Raw genomic sequence first — 20,143 nt, 5'->3', positions numbered from 1 at the left:
TGGGACACGGGGCAGTCAGTGACAGTGGGACACGGGGCGGTCAGTGACAGTGGGACACGGGCGGTCAGCGACAATATGACATGGGGCGGTCAATGACAGTGGGGCACGGGCGGTCAGCGACAGTATGACACGGGGCGGTCAGTGACAGTAGGACACGGGGCGGTCAGTGACAGTAGGACACGGGGCGGTCAGTGACAGTATGACATGGGGGGTCAGCGACAGTATGACACGGGGGGTCTGTGACAGTATGACACGGGGGGTCAGCGACAGTATGACACGGGGCGGTCAGTGACAGTATGACACGGGGCGGTCAGTGACAGTATGACACGGGGCGGTCAGTGACAGTATGACATGGGGGGTCAGCGACAGTATGACACGGGGCGGTCAGCGACAGTATGACACGGGGCGGTCAGTGACAATATGACACGGGGGGTCAGCGACAGTATGACACGGGGGGTCAGTGACAGTGGGACACGGGGGGTCAGCGACAATATGACACGGGGCGGTCAGTGACACTATGACACGGGGCGGTCAGTGACAGTATGACACGGGGGGTCAGCGACAGTATGACACGGGGGATCAGTGACAGTATGACACGGGGGGTCAGCGACAGTAGGACACGGGCGGTCAGCGACAGTATGACACGGGGCGGTCAGTGACAGTATGACACGGGGGGTCAGCGACAGTAGGACACGGGCGGTCAGTGACAGTATGACACGGGGGGTCAGCGACAGTAGGACACGGGCGGTCAGTGACAGTATGACACGGGGCGGTCAGTGACAGTATGACACGGGGGGTCAGCGACAGTATGACACGGGGCGGTCAGTGACAGTATGACACGGGGGGTCAGCGACAGTAGGACACGGGGGGTCAGCGACAGTATGACACGGGGCGGTAAGTGACTGTATGACATGGGGCGGTCAGCGACAGTATGACACGGGGCGGTCAGTGTCAGTGGGACACGGGCGGTCAGTGACTGTATGACACGGGGCGGTCAGCGACAGTATGACACGGGGCGGTCAGCGATAGTATGACATGGGGCGGTCAGCGACAGTATGACAAGGGACGGTCAGTGTCAGTGGGACACGGGCGGTCAGCGAGAATATGACACGGGGCGGTAAGTGACTGCATGACACGGGGCGGTCAGTGACAGTTTGACATGGGCGGTCAGTGGCAGTATGACACGGGGCGGTCAGTGACTGTATGACATGGGGCGGTCAGCGACAGTATGACACGGCGCGGTCAGTGTCAGTGGGACACGGGCGGTCAGTGACTGTATGACACGGGGCGGTCAGCGACAGTATGACACGGGGCGGTCAGTGTCAGTGGGACACGGGGCGGTCAGTGACAGTGGGACACGGGCGGTCAGCGACAATATGACACGGGGTGGTCAGTGACAGTGGGACACGGACGGTCAGTGACAGTATGACACGGGGCGGTCAGTGACAGTGGGAAACGGGCGGTCAGCGACAATATGACACGGGGCGGTCAGTGACAGTGGGACACGGGCGGTCAGCGACAGTATGACACGGGGCGGTCAGTGACAGTGGGACACGGGCGGTCAGCGACAGTATGACACGGGGCGGTCAGTGACAGTGGGACACGGGGCGGTCAGCGACAGTATGACACGGGGCGGTCAGTGACAGTGGGACACGGGGCGGTCAGTGACAGTGGGACACGGGCGGTCAGCGACAATATGACACGGGGCGGTCAGCGACAATAAGACACGGGGCGGTCAGTGTCAGTGGGACACGGGGCGGTCAGTGACAGTGGGACACGGGCGGTCAGAGACAGTATGACACGGGGCGGTCAGTGACTGTATGACACGAAGCGGTCAGTGACAGTGGGACACGGGCGGTCAGCGACAGTATGACACGGGGCGGTCAGTGACAGTGGGACACGGGCGGTCAGCGACAGTATGACACGGGGCGGTCAGTGACAGTGGGACACGGGCGGTCAGCGACAGTATGACACGAGCGGTCAGTGGCAGTATGACACGGGGCGGTCAGTGTCAGTGGGACACGGGGCGGTCAGTGACAGTGGGACACGGGGCGGTCAGTGACAGTGGGACACGGGCGGTCAGCGACAATATGACACGGGGCGGTCAATGACAGTGGGACACGGGCGGTCAGCGACAGTATGACACGGGGCGGTAAGTGACAGTAGGACACGGGGCGGTCAGTGACAGTAGGACACGGGGGGTCAGCGACAGTATGACACGGGGCGGTCAGTGACAGTATGACACGGGGCGGTCAGTGACAGTATGACACGGGGGGTCAGCGACAGTATGACACGGGGCGGTCAGTGACAGTATGACACGGGGGGTCAGCGACAGTATGACACGGGGCGGTCAGCGACAGTATGACACGGGGCGGTCAGTGACAATATGACACGGGGGGTCAGCGACAGTATGACACGGGGGGGTCAGTGACAGTATGACACGGGGGGGGTCAGCGACAATATGACACGGGGCGGTCAGTGACAGTATGACACGGGGGTTCAGCGACAGTATGACACGGGGCGGTCAGTGACAGTATGACACGGGGGGTCAGCGACAGTAGGACACGGGCGGTCAGTGACAGTATGACACGGGGGGTCAGCGACAGTATGACACGGGGGGTCAGCGACAGTAGGACACGGGGGGTCAGCGACAGTAGGACACGGGCAGTCAGCGACAGTATGACACGGGGCGGTCAGTGACAGTATGACACGGGGGGTCAGCGACAGTAGGACACGGGCGGTCAGTGACAGTATGACACGGGGGGTCAGCGACAGTAGGACACGGGCGGTCAGTGACAGTATGACACGGGGCGGTCAGTGACAGTAGGACATGGGGGGTCAGCGACAGTATGACACGGGGCGGTCAGTGACAGTATGACACGTGGCGGTCAGTGACAGTGGGACACGGGGCGGTCAGAGTCAGTGGGACACGGGGCGGTCAGTGACAGTATGACATGGGGCGGTCAGTGTCAGTGGGACACAGGGCGGTCAGCGACAGTATGACACGGGCGGTCAGCGACAGTATGACATGGGGCGGTCAGTGTCAGTGGGATACGGGGCGGTCAGCGACAGTATGACATGGGGCGGTCAGCGACAGTATGACAAGGGACGGTCAGTGTCAGTGGGACACGGGCGGTCAGCGACAGTATGACACGGGACGGTCAGTGACTGTATGACACGGGGCGGTCAGTGACAGTATGACACGGGCGGTCAGTGGCAGTATGACACGGGGCGGTCAGTGACTGTATGACATGGGGCGGTCAGCAACAGTATGACACGGGGCGGTCAGCGACAGTATGACACGGGGCGGTCAGCGACAGTATGACACGGGCGGTCAGTGACAGTGGGACACGGGCGGTCAGCGACAGTTTGACACGGGGCGGTCAGTGTCAGTGGGACACGGGCGGTCAGCGACAATATGACACGGGGCGGTCAGTGACAGTGGGACACGGGCGGTCAGCGACAATATGACACGGGGCGGCCAGTGACAGTGGGACACGGGCGGTCAGCGACAGTATGACACGGGGGGTCAGTGACTGTATAACACGATGCGGTCAGTGACAGTGGGACACGGGCGGTCAGCGACAGTATGATACGGGGCGGTCAGCGACAGTATGACACGGGGCGGTCAGTGACTGTATGACACGGGGCGGTCAGCGACAATATGACACGGGGCCGTCAGTGAGAGTGGGACACGGGCGGTCAGCGACAATATGACACGGGGCGGTCAGTGACAGTGGGACACGGGCGGTCAGCGACAGTATGACACGGGCGGTCAGCGACAGTATGACACGGGGCGGTCAGGGACAGTGGGACACGGGGCGGTCAGTGACAGTGGGACACGGGGCGGTCAGTGACAGTGGGACACGGGCAGTCAGCGACAATATGACACGGGGTGGTCAGCGACAATATGACACGGGGCGGTCAGTGTCAGTGGGACACGGGCGGTCAGCGACTGTATGACACGGGGCGGTCAGCGACAGTATGACAAGGAACGGTCAGTGTCAGTGGGACACGGGGCGGTCAGTGACTGCATGACACGGGGCGGTCAGTGACAGTACGACACGGGCGGTCAGTGACTGTATGACATGGAGCGGTCAGCGACAGTATGACACGGGGCGGTCAGTGTCAGTGGGACACGGGCGGTCAGTGACTGTATGACACGGGGCGGTCAGCGACAGTATGACACGGGGCGGTCAGTGACTGCATGACACGGGGCGGTCAGTGACTGCATGACACGGGGCGGTCAGTGACAGTATGACATGGGTGGTCAGTGGCAGTATGACACGGGGCGGTCAGTGACTGTATGACACGGGGCGGTCAGTGACTGCATGACACGGGGCGGTCAGTGACAGTATGACACGGGTGGTCAGTGACTGTATGACATGGAGCGGTCAGCGACAGTATGACACGGGGCGGTCAGTGTCAGTGGGACACGGGCGGTCAGTGACTGTATGACACGGGGCGGTCAGTGACAGTACGACACGGGCGGTCAGTGACTGTATGACATGGAGCGGTCAGCGACAGTATGACACGGGGCGGTCAGTGTCAGTGGGACACGGGCGGTCAGTGACTGTATGACACGGGGCGGTCAGCGACAGTATGACACGGGGCGGTCAGCGACAGTATGTCAAGGGACGGTCAGTGTCAGTGGGACACGGGCGGTCAGCGACAGTATGACACGGGGCGGTCAGTGACTGCATGACACGGGGCGGTCAGTGACAGTATGACACGGGTGGTCAGTGGCAGTATGACACGGGGCGGTCAGTGACTGTATGACATGGGGCGGTCAGTGACAGTATGACACAGGGCGGTCAGCGACAATATGACACGGGGTGGTCAGTGACAGTGGGACACGGACGGTCAGTGACAGTATGACACGGGGCGGTCAGTGACAGTGGGACACGGGGCGGTCAGTGACAGTGGGACACGGGCAGTCAGCGACAGTATGACACGGGGCGGTCAGTGACAGTGGGACACGGGGCGGTCAGTGACAGTGGGACACGGGCGGTCAGCGACAATATGACACGGGGCGGTCAGCGACAATATGACACGGGGCGGTCAGTGTCAGTTGGACACGGGGCGGTCAGTGACAGTGGGACACGGGCGGTCAGAGACAGTATGACACGGGGCGGTCAGTGACTGTATGACACGAAGCGGTCAGTGACAGTGGGACACGGGCGGTCAGCGACAGTATGACACGGGGCGGTCAGTGACAGTGGGACACGGGCGGTCAGCGACAGTATGACACGGGGCGGTCAGTGACAGTGGGACACGGGCGGTCAGCGACAGTATGACACGAGCGGTCAGTGGCAGTATGACACGGGGCGGTCAGTGTCAGTGGGACACGGGGCGGTCAGTGACAGTGGGACACGGGGCGGTCAGTGACAGTGGGACACGGGCGGTCAGCGACAATATGACACGGGGCGGTCAGTGACAGTAGGACACGGGGCGGTCAGTGACAGTAGGACACGGGGGGTCAGTGACAGTATGACACGGGGCGGTCAGTGACAGTATGACACGGGGGGTCAGCGACAGTAGGACACGGGGGGTCAGCAACAGTAGGACACGTGCGGTCAGCGACAGTATGACACGGGGCGGTCAGTGACAGTATGACACGGGGGGTCAGCGACAGTAGGACACGGGCGGTCAGTGACAGTATGACACGGGGGGTCAGCGACAGTAGGACACGGGGGGTCAGTGACAGTAGGACACGGGGGGTCAGTGACTGTATGACACGGGGGGTCAGCGACAGTAGGACACGGGGCGGTCAGTGACAGTATGACACGGGGCGGTCAGTGACAGTAGGACATGGGGGGTCAGCGACAGTAGGACACGGGGCGGTCAGTGACAGTATGACACGTGGCGGTCAGTGACAGTGGGACACGGGGCGGTCAGAGTCAGTGGGACACGGGGCGGTCAGTGACAGTATGACATGGGGCGGTCAGTGTCAGTGGGACACAGGGCGGTCAGCGACAGTATGACATGGGCGGTCAGCGACAGTATGACATGGGGCGGTCAGTGTCAGTGGGACACGGGGCGGTCAGCGACAGTATGACATGGGGCGGTCAGCGACAGTATGACAAGGGACGGTCAGTGTCAGTGGGACACGGGCGGTCAGTGACAGTATGACACGGGTGGTCAGTGGCAGTATGACACGGGGCGGTCAGTGACTGTATGACATGGGGCGGTCAGCGACAGTATGACACAGGGCGGTCAGCGACAATATGACACGGGGTGGTCAGTGACAGTGGGACACGGACGGTCAGTGACAGTATGACACGGGGCGGTCAGTGACAGTGGGACACGGGGCGGTCAGTGACAGTGGGACACGGGCAGTCAGCGACAGTATGACACGGGGCGGTCAGTGACAGTGGGACACGGGGCGGTCAGTGACAGTGGGACACGGGCGGTCAGCGACAATATGACACGGGGCGGTCAGCGACAATAAGACACGGGGCGGTCAGTGTCAGTGGGACACGGGGCGGTCAGTGACAGTGGGACACGGGCGGTCAGAGACAGTATGACACGGGGCGGTCAGTGACTGTATGACACGAAGCGGTCAGTGACAGTGGGACACGGGCGGTCAGCGACAGTATGACACGGGGCGGTCAGTGACAGTGGGACACGGGCGGTCAGCGACAGTATGACACGGGGCGGTCAGTGACAGTGGGACACGGGCGGTCAGCGACAGTATGACACGAGCGGTCAGTGGCAGTATGACACGGGGCGGTCAGTGTCAGTGGGACACGGGGTGGTCAGTGACAGTGGGACACGGGGCGGTCAGTGACAGTGGGACACGGGCGGTCAGCGACAATATGACACGGGGCGGTCAATGACAGTGGGACACGGGCGGTCAGCGACAGTATGACACGGGGCGGTAAGTGACAGTAGGACACGGGGCGGTCAGTGACAGTAGGACACGGGGGGTCAGCGACAGTATGACACGGGGCGGTCAGTGACAGTATGACACGGGGCGGTCAGTGACAGTATGACACGGGGCGGTCAGTGACAGTATGACACGGGGGGTCAGCGACAGTAGGACACGGGGGGTCAGCGACAGTAGGACACGGGCGGTCAGCGACAGTATGACACGGGGCGGTCAGTGACAGTATGACACGGGGGGTCAGCGACAGTAGGACACGGGCGGTCAGTGACAGTAGGACACGGGGGGTCAGTGACAGTATGACACGGGGCGGTCAGTGACAGTAGGACATGGGGGGTCAGCGACAGTATGACACGGGGCGGTCAGTGACAGTATGACACGTGGCGGTCAGTGACAGTGGGACACGGGGCGGTCAGAGTCAGTGGGACACGGGGCGGTCAGAGTCAGTGGGACACGGGGCGGTCAGTGACAGTATGACATGGGGCGGTCAGTGTCAGTGGGACACAGGGCGGTCAGCGACAGTATGACACGGGCGGTCAGCGACAGTATGACATGGGGCGGTCAGTGTCAGTGGGACACGGGGCGGTCAGCGACAGTATGACATGGGGCGGTCAGCGACAGTATGACAAGGGACGGTCAGTGTCAGTGGGACACGGGCGGTCAGCGACAGTATGACACGGGACGGTCAGTGACTGTATGACACGGGGCGGTCAGTGACAGTATGACACGGGCGGTCAGTGGCAGTATGACACGGGGCGGTCAGTGACTGTATGACATGGGGCGGTCAGTGACTGTATGACATGGGGCGGTCAGCAACAGTATGACACGGGGCGGTCAGCGACAGTATGACACGGGGCGGTCAGCGACAGTATGACACGGGCGGTCAGTGACAGTGGGACACGGGCGGTCAGCGACAGTTTGACACGGGGCGGTCAGTGTCAGTGGGACACGGGCGGTCAGCGGCAATATGACACGGGGCGGTCAGTGACAGTGGGACACGGGCGGTCAGCGACAATATGACACGGGGCGGTCAGTGACAGTGGGACACGGGCGGTCAGCGACAGTATGACACGGGGCGGTCAGCGACAGTATGACACGGGGCGGTCAGTGACTGTATAACACGATGCGGTCAGTGACAGTGGGACACGGGCGGTCAGCGACAGTATGATACGGGGCGGTCAGCGACAGTATGACACGGGGCGGTCAGTGACTGTATGACACGGGGCGGTCAGCGACAATATGACACGGGGCGGTCAGTGACAGTGGGACACGGGCGGTCAGCGACAGTATGACACGGGGCGGTCAGCGACAATATGACACGGGGCCGTCAGTGACAGTGGGACACGGGCGGTCAGCGACAATATGACACGGGGCGGTCAGTGACAGTGGGACACGGGCGGTCAGCGACAGTATGACACGGGGCGGTCAGGGACAGTGGGACACGGGGCGGTCAGTGACAGTGGGACACGGGGCGGTCAGTGACAGTGGGACACGGGCGGTCAGCGACAATATGACACGGGGTGGTCAGCGACAATATGACACGGGGCGGTCAGTGTCAGTGGGACACGGGCGGTCAGCGACAGTATGACACGGGGCGGTCAGCGACAGTATGACAAGGGACGGTCAGTGTCAGTGGGACACGGGGCGGTCAGTGACTGCATGACACGGGGCGGTCAGTGACAGTACGACACGGGCGGTCTGTGGCAGCATGACACGGGGCGGTCAGTGACTGTATGACATGGAGCGGTCAGCGACAGTATGACACGGGGCGGTCAGTGTCAGTGGGACACGGGCGGTCAGTGACTGTATGACACGGGGCGGTCAGCGACAGTATGACACGGGGCGGTCAGCGACAGTATGACAAGGGACGGTCAGCGACAGTATGTCAAGGGACGGTCAGTGTCAGTGGGACACGGGCGGTCTGTGGCAGTATGACACGGGGCGGTAAGTGACTGCATGACACGGGGCGGTCAGTGACAGTATGACACGGGTGGTCAGTGGCAGTATCACACGGGTGGTCAGTGGCAGTATGACACGGGGCGGTCAGTGACTGTATGACATGGGGCGGTCAGCGACAGTATGACACAGGGCGGTCAGCGACAATATGACACGGGGTGGTCAGTGACAGTGCGACACGGACGGTCAGTGACAGTATGACACGGGGCGGTCAGTGACAGTGGGATACGGGCGGTCAGCGACAATATGACACGGGGCGGTCAGTGACAGTGGGACACGGGCGGTCAGCGACAATATGACACGGGGCGGTCAGTGACAGTGGGACACGGGACGGTCAGTGACAGTGGGACACGGGCGGTCAGCGACAATATGACACGGGGCGGTCAGTGACAGTGGGACACGGGCGGTCAGCGACTACATGACACGGGGCGGTCAGCGACAATATGACACGGGGCGGTCAGTGTCAGTGGGACACGGGGCGGTCAGTGACAGCGGGACACGGGGCGGTCAGCGACAGTATGACACGGGGAGGTCAGCGACAGTATGACACGGGGCGGTCAGTGACTGTATGACACGATGCGGTCAGTGACAGTGGGACACGGGCGGTCAGCGACAGTATGACACGGGGCGGTCAGTGACAGTGGGACACGGGCGGTCAGCGACAGTATGACACGGGGCAGTCAGTGACAGTGGGACACGAGCGGTCAGCAACAGTATGACACGAGCGGTCAGTGACTGTATGACATGGGGCGGTCAGCGACAGTATGACACGGGGCGGTCAGTGTCAGTGGGACACGGGGCGGTCAGTGACTGTATGACACGGGGCGGTCAGCGACAGTATGACACGGGGCGGTCAGTGTCAGTGGGACACGGGGCGGTCAGTGACAGTGGGACACGGGACGGTCAGTGACAGTGGGACACGGGCGGTCAGCGACAATATGACACGGGGCGGTCAGTGACAGTGGGACACGGGCGGTCAGCGACAGTATGACACGGGGCGGTCAGCGACAGTATGACACGGGGCGGTCAGCGACAGTATGACACGGGGCGGTCAGTGACAGTGGGACACGGGCGGTCAGCGGCAGTATGACACGGGGCGGTCAATGACCGTATGACACGGGGGGTCAGCGACAGTATGACACGGGGCGGTCAGTGACAGTATGACACGGGGCGGTCAGTGACAGTATGACACGGGGCGGTCAGCGACAGTAGGACACGGGCAGTCAGTGACAGTATGACACGGGGCGGTCAGTGACAGTATGACACGGGGGGTCAGCGACAGTAGGACACGGGGGGTCAGCGACAGTAGGACACGGGCGGTCAGTGACAGTATGACACGGGGGGGGCCAGTGACAGTAGGACACGGGCGGTCAGTGACAGTATGACACGGGGCGGTCAGTGACAGTATGACACGGGGGGTCAGCGACAGTATGACACGGGGCGGTCAGCGACAGTATGACACGGGCGGTCAGCGACAGTATGACACGGGGGGTCAGCGACAGTATGACACGGGGGGTCAGCGACAGTATGACACGGGGCGGTCAGTGACAGTATGACACGTGGCGGTCAGTGACACTGGGACACGGGGCGGTCAGTGTCAGTGGGACATGGGGCGGTCAGTGACAGTGGGACACGGGCGGTCAGTGACAATATGACACGGGGCGGTCAGTGGCAGTGGGACACAGGGCGGTCAGCAACAGTATGACACGGACTGGTCAGTGTCAGTGGGACACGGGGCGGTCAGCGACAGTATGACACGGGGCGGTCAGTGGCAGTGGGACACGGGGCGGTCAGCGACAGTATGATACGGGCGGTCAGTGTCAGTGGGACACGGGGCGGTCAGTGACAGTATGACATGGGGCGGTCAGTGTCAGTGGGACACGGGGCGGTCAGTGACAGTATGACATGGGGCGGTCAGAGTCAGTGGGACACGGGGCGGTCAGTGACAGTATGACATGGGGCGGTCAGTGTCAGTGGGACACGGGGCGGTCAGCGACAGTATGACACGGGCGGTCAGCGACAGTATGACATGGGGCGGTCAGTGTCAGTGGGACACGGGGCGGTCAGCGACAGTATGATACGGGCGGTCAGCGACAGTATGACATGGGGCGGTCAGCGACAGTATGACAAGGGACGGTCAGTGTCAGTGGGACACGGGCGGTCAGTGACTGTATGACACGGGGCGGTCAGTGACTGCATGACACGGGGCGGTCAGTGACAGTGGGACACGGGCGGTCAGCGACAGTATGACACGGGGCGGTCAGTGACTGTATGACACGATGCGGTCAGTGACAGTGGGACACGGGCGGTCAGCGACAGTATGACACGGGGCGGTCAGTGACAGTGGGACACGGGCGGTCAGCGACAGTATGACACGGGGGGGGGCCAGTGACAGTAGGACACGGGCGGTCAGTGACAGTATGACACGGGGCGGTCAGTGACAGTATGACACGGGGGGTCAGCGACAGTATGACACGGGGCGGTCAGCGACAGTATGACACGGGCGGTCAGCGACAGTATGACACGGGGGGTCAGCGACAGTATGACACGGGGGGTCAGCGACAGTATGACACGGGGGGTCAGCGACAGTATGACACGGGGCGGTCAGTGACAGTATGACACGTGGCGGTCAGTGACACTGGGACACGGGGCGGTCAGTGTCAGTGGGACACGGGGCAGTCAGCGACAGTATGACACGGGCGGTCAGTGTCAGTGGGACATGGGGCGGTCAGTGACAGTGGGACACGGGCGGTCAGCGACAATATGACACGGGGCGGTCAGTGGCAGTGGGACACAGGGCGGTCAGCAACAGTATGACACGGACTGGTCAGTGTCAGTGGGACACGGGGCGGTCAGCGACAGTATGACACGGGGCGGTCAGTGGCAGTGGGACACGGGGCGGTCAGCTACAGTATGATACGGGCGGTCAGTGTCAGTGGGACACGGGGCGGTCAGTGACAGTATGACATGGGGCGGTCAGTGTCAGTGGGACACGGGGCGGTCAGTGACAGTATGACATGGGGCGGTCAGAGTCAGTGGGACACGGGGCGGTCAGTGACAGTATGACATGGGGCGGTCAGTGTCAGTGGGACACGGGGCGGTCAGCGACAGTATGACACGGGCGGTCAGCGACAGTATGACATGGGGCGGTCAGTGTCAGTGGGACACGGGGCGGTCAGCGACAGTATGATACGGGCGGTCAGCGACAGTATGACATGGGGCGGTCAGCGACAGTATGACAAGGGACGGTCAGTGTCAGTGGGACACGGGCGGTCAGTGACTGTATGACACGGGGCGGTCAGTGACTGCATGACACGGGGCGGTCAGTGACAGTGGGACACGGGCGGTCAGCGACAGTATGACACGGGGCGGTCAGTGACTGTATGACACGATGCGGTCAGTGACAGTGGGACACGGGCGGTCAGCGACAGTATGACACGGGGCGGTCAGTGACAGTGGGACACGGGCGGTCAGCGACAGTATGACACGGGGCGGTCAGTGACAGTGGGACACGGGCGGTCAGCGACAGTATGACACGGGCGGTCAGCGACAGTATGACATGGGCGGTCAGTGACAGTGGGACACGGGGTGGTCAGCGACAGTATGACATGGGCTGGTCAGTGTCAGTGGGACACGGGCGGTCAGCGACAGTATGATACGGGGCGGTCAGCGACAGTAGGACACGGGGCGGTCAGTGACAGTGGGACACGGGCGGTCAGCGACAATATGACACGGGGCGGTCAGTGACAATATGACACGGGGCGGTCAGTGACAGTGGGACACGGGCGGTCAGCGACAGTGGGACACGGGCGGTCAGCGACAGTATGACACGGGGCGGTCAGTGACAGTGGGACACGGGCGGTCAGCGACAGTATGACACGGGGCGGTCAGTGACAGTGGGACACGGGCGGTCAGCGACAGTATGACATGGGCGGTCAGTGACAGTGGGACACGGGGTGGTCAGCGACAGTATGACACGGGCTGGTCAGTGTCAGTGGGACACGGGCGGTCAGCGACAGTATGATACGGGGCGGTCAGCGACAGTAGGACATGTGGCGGTCAGTGACTGTATGACACGGGGCGGTCAGTGTCAGTGGGACACGGGCGGTCAGCGACAATATGACACGGGGCGGTCAGTGACAGCGGGACACGGGCGGTCAGCGACAGCATGACACGGGGCGGTCAGTGACAGTGGGACACGGGCGGTCAGCGACAGTATGATACGGGGCGGTCAGCGACAGTATGACACGGGGCGGTCAGCGACAATATGACACGGGGCGGTCAGCGACAATATGACACGGGGCGGTCAGTGACAGTGGGACACAGGCGGTCAGCGACAATATGACACGGGGCGGTCAGTGACAGTGGGACACGGGCGGTCAGCGACAATATGACACGGGGCGATCAGTGTCAGTGGGACACGGGACAGTCAGCGACAGTATGACACGGGTGGTCGGCGACAGTATGACACGGGTGGTCGGCGACAATATGACACGGGGCAGTCAGTGGCAGTATGACACGGGTGGTCAGCGACAGTATGACACGGGGCAGTCAGCGACAGTATGACACGGGGCGGTCAGTGTCAGTGGGACACGGGGCGGTCAGCGACAGCATGACACGGGTGGTCGGCGACAATATGACACGGGGCAGTCAGTGGCAGTATGACACGGGTGGTCAGCGACAGTATGACATGGGGCGGTCAGCGACAGTATGACACGAGCCGGTCAGTGTCAGTGGGACACGGGGTGGTCAGTGACTGTATGACACGGGGCGGTCAGTGACTGTATGACATGGGGTGGTCAGTGGCAGTGGGACACGGGGTGGTTAGCGACAGTATGACACGGGGCGGTCAGTGACTGTATGACATGGGGTGGTCAGTGGCAGTGGGACACGGGGTGGTTAGCGACAGTATGACACGGGGCGGTCAGTGACTGTATGACATGGGGCGGTCAGCGACAGTATGACATGGGGTGGTCAGTGGCAGAATGATACGGGGTGGTTAGCGACAGTATGACACGGGGCGGTCAGTGACAGTATGATACGGGGCGGTCAGTGACTGTATGACATGGAGTGGTCAGTGGCAGTGGGACATGGGGTGGTTAGCGACAGTATGGTACAGGGCAGTCAGTGACAGTATGACATGGCGGTCCGTGAGATTGGGACAAGGGATGGTCAGTGACAGTGGGACACAGGGCGGTCAGTGAGAGAGGGTCATGGGATGATCATTGACAGTACAACACGGGGCGCTCAGTGACTGTGGAACACAGGGCTATCAGTGACAATGTGACATGGGATGGTTGGCGATAGTATGACACAGGGCGGTCAGCAATAGTATGACACAGGGCGGTCAGCGACAGTAGGACACAGGGCAGTCAGTATCAGTGCGACACGGGGCGTTTACCAACAGAGCGGCACAGGATGGTCAGTGACATCAGGATAATGGGGAGTGTATCAAAGCCGAAGTGATTCCAGCCATAATCCAAAATCCTCAGACATGTGCTTTCTAGCAGGCGCCACAGCACGGAAGAGACAAAAACTTGACTGACATCATAGTACCAACCTTTGGAAAGCTGCTAATACGAACATTAGAATTAAGAACAGGAGTAGGTCACTTGGCCCTTTGAGCCTGCTCTGCCATTCAATAAGTTCATGGCTGAACTGATTACACCACATTTCCATCTACTCCCGATAACCTTCCAATCCCCTTGCTTATCAAGAATCTATCTACCTCTGCCTTAAAAATATTCAAAGACTCTGCTTCCACCGCCGTTTGAGGAAGAGTATTCCAAAGACTCACGACCATCTGAGAGAAAAAAATTCTCATCTCTTAAATGGGCGACCCCTTATTTTTAAACAGTGGCCCTTAGTTCTAGATTCTTCCACAAGAGGAAACATCCTTTCCACATCCACCCTGTCAAGACTCCTCAGAATCTTATATGTTTCAATCAAGTCGCCTCTTACTCTTCTAAATTCCAGCGGATATAAGCCGAACCTGTCCAATCTTTCCTCGTAAGACAGCCTGCCCATTTCAGATATTAGTCTAGTAAACCTTCTCTGTACTGCCTCCAACGCAGTTACGTGCTTCCTTAAATAAGAAGACCAGTACTCTACACAATACTCCAGATGTGGTCTCACCAATACCCTGTATAGCTGAAGCATATCCTCCCTACTTTTGTATTCCCCTCGCGATAAACTGTAACATTCTATTAGCTTTCCTAATTACTTGCTGTACCTGCATACTAACCTTTTGCAATTCATGCACTAGGACACCCAGGTCCCACTGCATCTCAGAGCTCTGCAATCTCTCACCATTTAGATAATATCCTTCTTTTTTATTCTTCCTGCCAAAGTGGACAATTTCACACTTTTCCACATTATACTCCATTTGCCAGGTCTTTGCCCACTCACTTAACCTATCTATATCCCTTTGTAGCCTCCTTATGTCCTCTTCACAAGTTACTTACTAATTTAGCAACCATACCTTCGGTTCCTTCATCTAAGTCCTTTACATAAATTGTAAAAAGTTGAGGCCCCAGCACAGATCCCTGTGGCACACCACTCGTTACATCTTGCCAACCAGAAAATGACCCATTTATGCCTACTCATTACTACTCTGATAGCATTAAGAAAAAGCTTGACAGTTCTGAAAAATCCATTTAATTGAAAAACAGTTTCATCCATCACCAATTTTCCATCAGTTGTAGCATTGGAGAAACAACAGAACTGCACAACAGTGCAATTTTTGCAGAGGTTGCTACAGAAATTCTTGGAGAGGGAAATGAACTCGGATGCTGCAAAATACATTTCTGTGGTGGAGAGCGGGAAAACATCTGGCAAAACAAGGAAATCAGTTATCTGATTCCCATCAGGCTGAATTTTAACATTTCAACCCATTCTCAGTGGGTCAGAAATCTGGAAGTTTGAGCAGCGGATTTTTCAGCGGTTTTTAATGGAGCCGGACCGCAGGCAGGTGTGATGACAACCTGCACCTGACTGTTACAGCTCCACTATTTAAAGGAACCCTGCAAGGGTCAGAATGGATACATTCTAGAAGTGTCATGACAGAGCCAGCAAGTTGAAAGATGGATTAGCAACAAGGGAAGGCTTCCCCTGGGTTCTTAGATGCATTCTCCACAGGAAAATTCAGTTCCCAGCAGACGGAAGGAAGAACCCCGCCTTGGAGACCAAGCAGGCATAGGTCAGCAGCAGGAGCTTGGTGTCATGCTCCTGAATAGTCGCAAGAGAGTTCAATGGCTTCATCAGGACAGGATAGGTGAGCGGCATACCACCTTCAAATGCAAATCCCCTCACTTTCTCTTCTCCTGCGCAGCATTCCTCAGACTAAAAGCTTGCAGGTGCACCCATTCCTCTCTGTTGAGTCACTTCCTCACATCCTCATGTGACCAGCTACCACTGACACGCACCCTCACCTTAGTGCTATTTCAGACCCATCCCTCACAGTGACCTTCCACAAATGTTTGCCTTCCATCCTCTCAACACATTCCATTTCTCTCACTTATAGACCTTTTCTTTCTCTTCTTGCAGGAAAACAGAGCAGAGTCTCTGCTGGAGGATGCAAGATGCTCCAAGCTCTGGACACAGATGCTGAGCCTCAGCAGTCATCAACGAAGGGGACTATTCTGCAGCAGCAGCAGAAAATATGTGAGGTTCTGTCAGCATTTCCAGAGGCACTGTGCACGATTGAAGAGTGATTGGAGGAGTCTGTCTCTACTATGAGTGCCATAATGTCCCAGGCCTTTGCTCTGATGTCTACATCCATGGAAAGAGTGGCCACCTGCACGAAGCATCAGACAAGGCAGACAACCAAATGCATGCCAAATGCAACAGTCTGCCCACTCAGAATGCCACCTTAAGCAGGGTGGCAGAAGACTCACCTTGGCTGCTCAGCGCCTCATTGAAGGGCAGCAAAGTGCTCTCCAGCTCTTGGCTAACAGGGATGTGTGGGTGGGCCATGAGAGGGAGGCTGGAAAAAAGGCACATGGAAGTTAGGGCTCTGCTCAAAGAGCTCCCACTCTTCCCACCTTGCCCCCTCCCCACCACCCCAGCTAGAGTCCCACATGCTACCCCCGAGGTGCAGGTGGGGCAGTCTTTGGCAGGACGCTCATAGGCTCCAAAATCCAGAGGCTGTCAACCACAAGCATCCGAGCAGTCAGAGCAGGGGAACGAGCAGCCTGCCTCTAGAGAAGGAATTTCTAGTTGCACAAGGGCGATCACTTGTATGTTTAACACTGGGCTACATTGCCACTTCTCAATGGTTATGAACATAAACTTTAATTTAAAGTTCTATTTTCCTGTTCTCCCCATTGTTACCTGCCGCCTGCCAAGTGGCCTTCAGCCTTAAAGAAAATGGTATGATAAGAGTAGAAGACGAGCAATGGTTGTCAGTGAGAGGGATGGACTGTTGATTATGGGACTGCTTTGTGCTGGGCACTACTTGGAGGTGCACACAGTGGGTTCAGGATTGGCATGCCAGATGGTTCTGCTCCCTCAGATTAGCTGAAGGGTACTTGATTGAGTCCACCCTGGGCATCTCCAGCTGCTAAATGGGTGGCTGCAGGTACACTCACCACATCAGGCTCCTCCTCCTCCTCCTGTTGCCCCTCCTCTTTCTCCGAGGTGCACAGCAGTCACCACCTTCTTCCTCCTGCAGCTTCAGTCTTCTCTGCTGCGCAATGTTGTGCAAGGTGGAGCAGACCACCATCATTCTGGAAACTCTTTGTTGGTGTATACTGAAGGGTACCCCCAGATGTGTCCAGGCACCTGAATCGCATCTTCAGCATCCCAATTGCTTGCTCAATGACAAATCTTGTGCTCATGTGGCTTGGTTGTATCTTTCCTGGATATCACTGGTAGGGTCCCTCACAGCTGTCATCAGCCATGTTCTTAGTCCGTAACCCTTGTCTCCGAGGAGCCATCCGCTGACTCTGCTTGGAGATGTGAATATCTGTGGGAGACATGACTGGTGCAGAATGAAGGCAGAAAGGCAGCTTCCTGGGTATCTTGAACAGACATGCATGATAATCTTTCGATGGTTGCATACGAGCTGAATATTAATGGAGTGGACTCTCTGGTGAAGACTGTTGGTCGATCTGAGGGCGCCTTATTGGCCACCTGTGTACAATCTATGACTCCCTGTACCTGTGGAAAGCCAGCCAGATCAGCAAATCTGAGGGCCCTTTCATTCTGACTGGGCCCATCTGTAGCGAAGTGGATGCATGTGGCAGCCCTGGAACATGTCATCTATCACCTGGGAGATACATTTATGAGCAGTAAATTGAAAATTCTATATATGTCACCAGATGAATCCCTGGAAGGAGCTGGAGGTGAAAAAATTCAGGGCTGTTGTGACCTGAACCAGCTGGTCCATTTGGCAGGTCTTCTTCCAGGAGATGCCAAATGTCAGAAACAACCTGACGTGAGAGTCTGAGCCACCTGAGGCATTACCAAGTTAATCCTCTGCCTCTGTTGGGTGTATTGCCTCTGTGAGTTGGAGCTCTGTGCTCATCCCCTCTGTACTGTGGAGTAGGTGGTTGAGGAAAAGGCTGCTGCTGTTGCTGACCCTCTTATTCCTTCTCAGAGGTCCATGGTAGAACTCCATAAGCAGCTCTCATGCTGCTGTGAAGGTTGACAGCTGGGAAGTGCAGATCAAAGTCAAAAAACTCCAAGGTAGCAGAAATGACCTCCAGAGTTCTGGAAATTACCTCCAAAGCAGAGAAAGCACAGTCTCAGAACAAGTCCTGTCAGCAAAAGCCTTTCACTTAGGCAAAGAAACAGCTGTCATATCTCAGTATTTAAAGGTTTTCCAGCCTGTCAATTGTTCAGCCCCATCAATCCTTAATATCCTCATGCTTTGTTCAACATGGCGGGTTCCAGGAAACCAGTGCACTGACAGTGAAGGCAAAATCCAGGGCTAAAAATCCACTCAATTGCCTTTCAGCATATGTTAAGGGCTGACCGACCTGTCCCATGCGGTTTTCCATGGGCTACAAATGTGCTCCAGTTAAATGCGGATTCCTGCCAGCTTCCCGACACACCAGCATTTTCATCTGTTCTAACCTGCCACCCATGCTGACACCTGCACACCCTAGCAGGTGAAAATGTCCCCTGTGACTCTAGAAGAATGTAATGTATGATGGTATGGTAGGTACAATTTTTTTTCTCAGACATCAAGTGTTACTAAAATTTGAAACAGCTCCCTCAGTGTGGGGGTGGACGGGGGTTAAGTTTGTTCTGTCAATTTCATCTTATTCACCTACATTAGAAAAAGTAAAAACAAACTAAACATTCAAGTGAAACTCATTACAAATTATAGTATATCGTGCCTGATTCATTTTGAATGAGATACATGAAAAAAACATGTAATTGCATTTGTTTTGAATTGAAAGTGATGTCAATTTGTGTCGCTTGGATTACACTACCTGGCACCTAATTTACTGCCTCCTATAGGTCACTGTTATAGGCATTAATAACAGACTGTTGTAATGAATGTTTGATGGGTTAGCCTATTACAAGCCCATTATTTCCTTCCTTACATGACTTCATGTAATGAATTTGCATAATTACGCTAATGACACATAATTTTTTTTACTTTCAGGCCCCATTTGTTACCATGTTACATCTGAATAATCAAATGCACATTCAAAGTGCTTCATTACCTTAATTTTACTTTTAAATTGGGTGTAACATTCGCCAAATCTGAAACTTTTATCAAGAAGGCAGACAAGTGAAAGCAATTCCACAGAAATTTTAATGCTGCTTCATTATATTTTCCCATTTTTGTTACATTAACCAACAATAACTATACAAAATGTCTTGAATAAATAAACAATCAAAGTCATTAACTAAAATATGACTGAGTGGTCATCAATATAAATAAAAAATGATGCCCTGAGCCCAATACAGCTTTTCTATTAAATTAATATAGTGGATAAAATCTAATCCAAGACTTTGTTTTACCACTCAATCAAATACAATGATGCTGTACTTTATACAGGGCAGCAGAATGAAAAGCTGCTCAAACTTTTAAATTTCCTCCATGTAGTGCCCTTTCTTATTTATACTGTGCAACTGAGTACAGCCTCTGTTCTTACTTAGGTTTGATTTATCAGATGCCCTTTGACCACAGACTATTTAGTGTCAAAAACATCACAGTGGCATTAAATATACTAATTTTTGATCCAAAACCATACATGTGGGACAACTATGTTGACTTTTTAAAGTCCTATTGCTTTTCTCTCCCCAGTAGTAGCAAGACTCAGAGCTCCTGTACCCATAACACTT

The 20,143-nt window shown here is 56.9% G+C and overlaps 1 protein-coding gene across 7 annotated transcripts in view; it reads right to left on the bottom strand.

Annotated features, from left to right (window-relative positions):
• dmd (dystrophin) overlaps positions 1 to 20,143 on the bottom strand; it is a 1,950,296-nt gene that overhangs the window by 420,995 nt on the left and 1,509,158 nt on the right. The window lies entirely within an intron of this gene.

The sequence above is a fragment of the Heterodontus francisci genome, chromosome 10 (genome assembly GCF_036365525.1).
Source record: "Heterodontus francisci isolate sHetFra1 chromosome 10, sHetFra1.hap1, whole genome shotgun sequence".
Lineage (NCBI taxonomy): Eukaryota > Metazoa > Chordata > Chondrichthyes > Heterodontiformes > Heterodontidae > Heterodontus > Heterodontus francisci.
The sequence above is the reverse complement of the archived record's forward strand: the minus strand, read 5'-3'. Positions and strand labels throughout refer to the sequence as shown.